Genomic DNA, 7,253 nt, shown 5'->3' on the forward strand with positions numbered 1-7,253 from the left:
AACTAAAGTCAGGGCGTGACAGCATTGGATAGAAATATCAGTCAAATTAATGATGAGTGAAAGAGAAATGCTGAGAAGTGATGAGAAATTCAATTCAGTATTATGTTTCTTCATTTGTAATACAAGCATTTTTCCGATTCGTTTGGCCTAAAAACAAATGTAATCTTGTGTGGATCAGATAAAGCAGGCTGTGACGTTCACAGACACAATATTAGTTTAAGTAAAGCTATTGTCAAAAGGTTTTGCTCGATAAATTCTAATCCTCAACTCTCCTAAATCGTGACTGATGACAAAATAAAATGTTTTCTAGTCAAGTGACCCTGTTGTGCTGTTTGATAGTGAGTTTGACCCGGAGTCTAGTGATTTCCCAACCTATGTTTGTACAGCTGTCTCTCTGTGCTCCCTAGTTTGAGCACAGACATATTTACCTTTCACACCTGTTACATTGTTTTACGTTCTTCTCTCTCTCTCTCTCCTCTCTCTCTCTCTCTCTCTCTCTCTCTCTCTCTCTCTCTCTCTCTCTCTCTCTCTCTCTCTCTCTCTCTCTCTCTCTCTCTCTCTCTCTCTCTCATACACACATTGCTGAAGAGGTTTTAGCTCCACTGCAGTGGTTGTTTTGTCTCATTCACTGTATGAGGTTAAAGTTCCACTGAACTGAAGTGCTGGACAGACGGACCCATTTGAACTCTTCAAGCTTGTTTTTTAAAGTCCTCTCTCATTTACTGTGTGAAGCCATGGTTCCACTTTATATGAAGCATCCGTTTGACTACTGCTGAAGACACAAGTGTTTGACAGACAGACCTGAATAAACCTATTTCTGATTCATGTACCCGTTCTCTGACATCAGTCCAACACGTCTACTGAATGGACTAACAATGAGCATTAATACACAGTATGGCTTGGGCCCAAATGGCACCCGAGTCCATGTTTAGTGCACTCCTTTTTGGCCAGAGGACAGGGCTCTATAGAGAATTGGGTTCCTTTGGGACGCAGGCTGCCCATAAATATCTGTATCTGACCCAGGTGATAATAGATGTCAACGGAGACTCTGATCTAAAGCCATTGTTGTGATTATTGTAATAGATGTTAACCTGTGATGGATCCAGGTGATAATAAATGTTAACCTGTGATGGTTGAGGTGATAGTAGAGGTTAACTTGTGATGGATACAGGTGATAATAGATGTTAACCTGTGATGGACCCAGGTGATAATAGATGTTAACCTGAAACTGACCCAGGTGATAATAGATGTTAACCTGTGATGGACCCAGGTGATAATAGATGTTAACCTGTATCTGACCCAGGTGATAATAGGTGTTAACCTGTATCTGACCCAGGTGATAATAGATGTTAACCTGTGATGGACCCAGGTGATAATAGATGTTAACCTGTATCTGACCCAGGTGATAATAGATGTTAACCTGTGATGGACCCAGGTGATAATAGATGTTAACCTGTGATGGGTCCAGGTGATAAAAGATGTTAACCTGTGATGGACCCATATGATAATAGATGTTAACCTGTGATGGATCCAGGTGATAATAGATGTTAACCCGTGATGGACCCAGGTGATAATAGATGTTAACCTGTGATGGACCCAGGTGATAATAGATGTTAACCTGTATCTGACCCAGGTGATAATAGATGTTAACCTGTGATGGATCCAGGTGATAATAGATGTTAACCTGTGATGGACCCAGGTGATAACAGATGTTAACCCGTGATGGACCCAGGTGATAATAGATGTTAACCTGTGATGGACCCAGGTGATAACAGATGTTAACCTGTGATGGACCCAGGTGATAATAGATGTTAACCTGTGATGGACCCAGGTGATAATAGATGTTAACCTGTATCTGACCCAGGTGATAATAGATGTTAACCTGTGATGGATCCAGGTGATAATAGATGTTAACCTGTGATGGACCCAGGTGATAACAGATGTTAACCCGTGATGGACCCAGGTGATAATAGATGTTAACCTGTGATGGACCCAGGTGATAATAGATGTTAACCTGTGATGGACCCAGGTTATAATAGATGTTAACCTGTGATGGACCCAGGTGATAATAGATGTTAACCTGTGATGGATCCAGGTGATAATAGATGTTAACCTGTGATGGACCCAGGTGATAATAGATGTTAACCTGTGATGGATCCAGGTGTTAATAGATGTTACCCTGTGATGGACCCAGGTGATAATAGATGTTAACCTGTATCTGACCCAGGTGATAATAGATGTTAACCTGTGATGGACCCAGGTGAAAGTAGATGTTAACCTGTGATGGACCCAGGTGATAATAGATGTAACTCTGTTCTGACTGAAACCCTCTGTTCTGACTGAAACCCTCTGTTCTGACTGAAACCCTCTGTAACTCTGTTCTGACTGAAACCCTCTGTTCTGATTGAAACCCTCTGTTCTGACTGAAACCCTCTGTTCTGACTGAAACCCTCTGTAACTCTGTTCTGACTGAAACCCTCTGTTCTGACTGAAACTCTCTGTTCTGACTGAAACCCTCTGTTCTGACTGAAACCCTCTGTTCTGACTGAAACCCTCTGTTCTGACTGAAACTCTCTGTTCTGACTGAAACCCTCTGTTCTGACTGAAACCCTCTGTTCTGACTGAAACCCTCTGTAACTCTGTTCTGACTGAAACCCTCTGTTCTGACTGAAACCCTCTGTTCCGATTGAAACCCTCTGTTCTGACTGAAACCCTCTGTTCTGACTGAAACCCTCTGTTCTGACTGAAAGACTCTGTTCTGACTGAAACCCTCTGTTCTGACTGAAACCCTCTGTAACTCTGTTCTGACTGAAACCCTCTGTTCTGACTGAAACCCTCTGTTCTGACTGAAACCCTCTGTTCTGACTGAAACCCTCTGTAACTCTGTTCTGACTGAAACCCTCTGTTCTGACTGAAACCCTCTGTTCTGACTGAAACCCGCTGTTCTGACTGAATCCCTCTGTTCTGACTGAAACCATCTGTTCTGACTGAAACTCTGTTCTGACTGAAACCCTCTGTTCTGACTGAAACCCTCTGTTCTGACTGAAACCCCCTGTTCTGACTGAATCTCTCTGTTCTGACTGAAACCCTCTGTTCTGACTGAAACCCTGTGTTCTGACTGAAACCCTCTGTTCTGACTGAAACCCTCTGTTCTGACTGAAACCCTCTGTTCTGACTGAAACCCTCTGTAACTCTGTTCTGACTGAAACCCTCTGTTCTGACTGAAACCCTCTGTTCTGACTGAAACCCTCTGTTCTGACTGAAACCCTCTGTAACTCTGTTCTGACTGAAACCCTCTGTTCTGACTGAAAGCCTCTGTTCTGACTGAAACCCTCTGTTCTGACTGAAACCCTCTGTAACTCTGTTCTGACTGAAACCCTCTGTTCTGACTGAAAGCCTCTGTTCTGACTGAAACCCTCTGTTCTGACTGAAAGCCTCTGTTCTGACTGAAACCCTCTGTTCTGACTGAAACCCTCTGTTCTGACTGAAACCCTCTGTAACTCTGTTCTGACTGAAACCCTCTGTTCTGACTGAAACCCTCTGTTCTGACCGAAACCCTCTGTAACTCTGTTCTGACTGAAACCCTCTGTTCTGACTGAAATCCTCTGTAACTCTGTTCTGACTGAAACCCTCTGTTCTGACTGAAACCCTCTGTTCTGACTGAAACCCTCTGTTCTGACTGAAACCCTCTGTTCTGACTGAAACTCTCTGTTCTGACTGAAACCCTCTGTTCTGACTGAAACCCTCTGTTCTGACTGAAACTCTCTGTTCTGACTGAAACCCTCTGTTCTGACTGAAACCCTCTGTTCTGACTGAAACCCTCTGTTCTGACTGAAACTCTCTGTTCTGACTGAAACTCTCTGTTCTGACTGAAACCCTCTGTTCTGACTGAAACTCTATGTTCTGACTGAAACCCCCTGTTCTGACTGAAACCCTCTGTAACTCTGTTCTGACTGAAACTCTCTGTTCTGACTGAAACCCCCTGTTCTGACTGAAACCCTCTGTAACTCTGTTCTGACTGAAACCCTCTGTTCTGACTGAAACCCTCTATTCTGTTCTGGTTATTGCCCTTATTGCCCTGTCAGACCACACCAGCCCCCTGTTGTCTCCTGTCAGACCACACCAGCCCCCTGTGGTCTCCTGTCAGACCACACCAGCCCCCTGTTGTCTCCTGTCAGACCACACCAGCCCCCTGTGGTCTCCTGTCAGACCACACCAGCCCCCTGTGGTCTCCTGTCAGACCACACCAGCCCCCTGTTGTCTCCTGTCAGACCACATCAGCCCCCTGTGGTCTCCTGTCAGACCACACCAGCCCCCTGTTGTCTCCTGTCAGACCACACCAGCCCCCTGTTGTCTCCTGTCAGACCACACCAGCCCCCTGTTGTCTCCTGTCAGACCACACCAGCCCCCTGTTGTCTCCTGTCAGACCACACCAGCCCCCTGTTGTCTCCTGTCAGACCACACCAGCCCCCTGTTGTCTCCTGTCAGACCACACCAGCCCCCTGTTGTCTCCTGTCACCAGCCCCCTGTTGTCTCCTGTCAGACCACACCAGCCCCCTGTTGTCTCCTGTCAGACCACACCAGCCCCCTGTTGTCTCCTGTCAGACCACACCAGCCCCCTGTGGTCTCCTGTCAGACCACACCAGCCCCCTGTGGTCTCCCGTCAAACCACACCAGCCCCCTGTGGTCTCCCGTCAGACCACACCAGCCCCCTGTTGTCTCCTGTCAGACCACACCAGCCCCCTGTTGTCTCCTGTCAGACCACACCAGCCCCCTGTTGTCTCCTGTCAGACCACACCAGCCTGTTCTTCACCCCTGTCACCACTACTAGACATACCTACCCATATTAAAAAGCTCATGAGGTATTTATAAAAAGTATTTGTGAAGAACAAAATGGGTGTAAATCATTCATTTAAATGACCCCAAACTGCTGTAAACAGCGGTCCTATAAGATGGTTGTTGTTGATGTCTCCAGAAGCCAGGTGACTCAGCAGAGACAGACAGGGGAAAGTAATGGAACTGAGTTTGGGAATGAGAGGCAAATTAAAATGAGAAGGTGACCTTCGTCCCTCTCTCTCTCTCTCGGTCTCTCTCTCTCTCTCTCTCTCTCTCTCTCTCCCGCTCTCTCTCTCTCAATTCCGTTCAATTCAATTCAATTCAAGGGGCTTTATTGGCATGGGAAACATGTGTTAACATTGCCAAAGCAAATGAGGTAGACAATACACAAAAGTGAAACAAACAAAACGAATTAACAGTAAACATTACACATACAGAAGTTTCAAAACAATAAAGACATTACGAGTGTCATATTAAATATATACAGTGTTGTAACAATGTACAAATGGTTAAAGCACACAAGTTAAAATAAATAAGCATAAATATGGGTTGTATTTACAATGGTGTTTGTTCTTCACTGGTTGCCCTTTTCTTGTGGCAACAGGTCACAAATCTTGCTGCTGTGATGGCACACTGTGGAATTTCACCCAGTAGATATGGGAGTTTATCAAAATTGGATTTGTTTTCAAATTCTTTGTGGATCTGTGTGATCTGAGGGAAATATGTGTCTCTAATATGGTCATACATTGGGCAGGAGGTTAGGAAGTGCAGCTCGGTTTCCACCTCATTTTGTGGGCAATGTGCACATAAGCCTGTCTTCTCTTGAGAGCCATGTCTGCCTGTGGCGGCCTTTCTCAATAGCAAGGCTATGCTCACTGAGTCTGTACATAGTCAAAGCTTTCCTTAAGTTTGGGTCAGTCACAGTGGTCAGGTATTCTGCCACTGTATACTCTCTGTTTAGGGCCAAATAGCATTCTAGTTTGCTCTGTTTTTTTGTTAATTCTTTCCAATGTGTCAAGTAATTATCTTTTTGTTTTCTCATGATTTGGTTGGGTCTAACTGTGCTGTTGTCCTGGGGCTCTGTGGGGTGTGTTTGTGTTTGTGAACAGAGCCCTAGGACCAGTTTGCTTAGGGGACTCTTCTCCAGATTAATCTCTCTGTAGGTGATGGCTTTGTTATGGAAGGTTTGGGAATCGCTTCCTTTTAGGTGGTTGTAGAATTTAACGGCTCTTTTCTGGATTTTGATAATTAGTGTCTCTCTCTCTCTCTCTCTCTCTCTCTCTCTCTCTCTCTCTCTCTCTGTCTCTCTCTCTCTCTCTCTCTCTCTCTCTCTCTCTCTCTCTCTCTCTCTCTGTCTCTCTCTCTCTCTCTCTCTCTCTCTGTCTCTCTCTCTCTCTCTCTCTGTCTCTCTCTCTCTCTCTCTCTCTCTCAGTAGAACAGTAATGTCCAGTAGGACTACAGTAATGTCCCATAGGACTACAGTAATGTCCAGTAATGTGCAGTAGGACTACAGTAATGTCCAGTAGGACTACAGTAATGTCCCGTAGGAGTACAGTAATGTCCAGTAATGTGCAGTAGGACTACAGTAATGTGCAGTAGGACTACAGTAATGTCCAGTAATGTCCAGTAGGACTACATTGATGTCCAGTAGGACTACAGTAATGTCCCGTAGGACTACAGTAATGTCCAGTAGGACTACATTAATGTCCAGTAATGTCCAGTAGGACTACATTAATGTCCAGTAGGACTACATTAATGTCCAGTAGGACTACAGTCATGTCCAGTAGGACTACATTAATGTCCAGTAGGACTACAGTCACGTCCAGTAGGACTACATTAATGTCCAGTAGGACTACATTGATGTCCAGTAGGACTACATTGATGTCCAGTAGGACTACATTGATGTCCAGTAGGACTACATTGATGTCCAGTAGGACTACATTGATGTCCAGTAGGACTACAGTAATGTCCAATAGGACTACATTAATGTCCAGTAGGACTACAGTCATGTCCAGTAGGACTACATTAATGTCCAGTAGGACTACATTGATGTCCAGTAGGACTACATTGATGTCCAGTAGGACTACATTGATGTCCAGTAGGACTACATTGATGTCCAGTAGGACTACAGTAATGTCCAGTAGGACTACATTGATGTCCAGTAGGACTACATTAATGTCCAGTAGGACTACAGTAATGTCCAGTAGGACTACATTGATGTCCAGTAGGACTACATTAATGTCCAGTAGGACTACATTGATGTCCAGTAGGACTACAGTAATGTCCAGTAGGACTACATTAATGTCCAGTAATGTCCAGTAGGACTACAGTAATGTCCAGTAATGTCCAGTAGGACTACAGTAATGTCCAGTAGGACTACAGTACTGTCCAGTAGGACTACAGTAAAATACAGTAGG

The sequence above is a fragment of the Salvelinus fontinalis genome, unplaced genomic scaffold (genome assembly GCF_029448725.1).
Source record: "Salvelinus fontinalis isolate EN_2023a unplaced genomic scaffold, ASM2944872v1 scaffold_0312, whole genome shotgun sequence".
Lineage (NCBI taxonomy): Eukaryota > Metazoa > Chordata > Actinopteri > Salmoniformes > Salmonidae > Salvelinus > Salvelinus fontinalis.